The sequence below is a fragment of the Myotis davidii genome, unplaced genomic scaffold (genome assembly GCF_000327345.1).
Source record: "Myotis davidii unplaced genomic scaffold, ASM32734v1 scaffold4, whole genome shotgun sequence".
Taxonomy (NCBI): domain Eukaryota; kingdom Metazoa; phylum Chordata; class Mammalia; order Chiroptera; family Vespertilionidae; genus Myotis; species Myotis davidii.
In genome coordinates this window covers 247,052-248,982 of record NW_006294707.1, presented here as the reverse complement: position 1 = coordinate 248,982, position 1,931 = coordinate 247,052, and the positions used below count along the sequence as shown (strand labels likewise).

Here is a 1,931-nt window from a genome sequence, read left to right as displayed (position 1 = left end):
GGGGGGGGGGGGGGCGGGGGAGAGGGGTAAGGACGCTGAGACGCACAGAACGGGAGCTTCCTCTGCGCCCTTCAGCTTTACATCTGCGCTGCTTCCCGCACAAGCTCTAATGGGACCAGGGTCAGAGACCCTTCACCCTCAGAGGCGACCCCCACCCACGAGGAAAAGGGCTGGATCTCCTTTCGTGCAAATGTCCAGTGTAAACCCCAAACCATGACTTAAACCCTGGCTTCGGGCCTCCTCAGACATTAGCAAACCCAAGCGAGGAAGCTGAAGTCATAGCCAATGGCCTTGGAAAGCCAACTAGATTACATTTCCCCACGAAGTTGATGAAGTCCTTTCTCTGGGGATCCCAAGGAAACAATAATGGCTCTTGGGTAGAGTGGGCTGAATATTTTGAAGTTAGAGACGGGCCAGATCAGGGGTAGATGGAGTTTGGGGGTGTCCGTGCAGCTGAGGGGAGCCTGGGTGTCAGAGGGGGGCCAGCAGCTCTGGGGCTATGGCTCCGCACCCTGGCACCAGCGTCTTTCCTGCCCCCTGTCATGTCTGGGCCACCAGATGGGAGCAGGGAAGAGGCACTGATGGGGGACAGTGGCAGCGGCCCCACGTCATTCAGACGGCACAGGCGGCAGCAGAGGCTGACCTGGGGCCGGTAGCGGGCCTGGCCAGAGGATGACTTGGCAGCTTGGCACACCTGGGAAAGGCTGCGCGTACCTGGCCAACACAGTGTCTCAGGCCTGTCCTGGCTTCAGATTACATGATACGTTTATAGAAAACCAGTGTGGAAAATGTCAGGAAGATAGGATAGACTTGGTGTTGCCTTTGGAGGGTTGGGGATGGCTGTTAAATCAGCCATCAGCCATACATGCCAGGCACCACCTTCCAAACACATCAAATCCGTCTCAGAGGGCCCAGAGAGATTCCGTTTCCACCCCAGCTCGGCACACTGCTGCTCCCGAGGTCTGTGTTCCGAGCTTCTGTGCGACCACTTTACAGACTCGGCTTCCGCTTCGTGGGCGGCAGTTTCAATTAAGGAGCCACACCAGAGCATGAGCCACACCGGAGCAGCACAAATAAAGTGTGGGGTCTGGGGCAATAAAAGGTAACCATTCCTTCGCCAGGGCTTAGGTTGTAACCTTCCCGTTTTGTTAACCAGAACAAATAGCAAGAAGCAGAAAAAGTGGCGTAAGAAGAGAGAACGTCCAAAAAAAACCTCAGAGAGCCCTGACCGGTTTGGCTCAGTGGATAGGGCGTTTCCCTTCTTCTCTGTAAAAAAAATAAAATATATTAAAAAAACAAAAACACAACTTGGAGACAGACTGCCTTACAGGAAGTATCTGGGAAGGAGGAATCAGCTTTATCGTTCAGAGAACGCGGAATACTCTGTAAAAAAAAATCAATAAATTATATTTTTTTAAAAAACCAACTTCAGAGAAATGCCCACTGTTGTGGCTCAGTGGTTGAGCATCAACCTCTGATCCAGAAGGTCACAGTTCATCAGGGCACATGCCCAGGTTGTGGGCTCAGTCCCCAGTATGGGGCATGCAGGAGACAGCTGATCAATGATTCTCATCATTGATGTTTCTCTCTCCCTCTCCCTTCCTCTCTGAAATCAATAAAAATATATTAAAAAACCCACAAAAACACAACTTGGAGACAGACTGCCTTACGGGAAGTATCCGGGAAGGAGGAATCTGCTTTATCGTTCAGAAAACGCGGAATCGACAGAGAACTCTTCCTCCCGTCTTCCCAGCCCCTGCGCACACACGGTCCTCAAAGCTCTGCTCTCCACGCGGGCAGGACCGTGTGGCCACTATGGCCTCAGCTGCCCAAGACTGTTGGCACCACTGTCCTGAGAGGCGCTCTTTAAAAGACGCAGCGCATCAGACAGGATGTGTTTCCCGAGGAAAGAGGGGCGCCTCTGATGCTCC

General features: G+C 52.8%; 1 protein-coding gene across 1 annotated transcript in view; it reads right to left on the bottom strand.

Moving 5' to 3' along the window:
• Window positions 1-1,931, bottom strand: part of IP6K3 (inositol hexakisphosphate kinase 3) — a 32,665-nt gene that overhangs the window by 5,217 nt on the left and 25,517 nt on the right. The window lies entirely within an intron of this gene.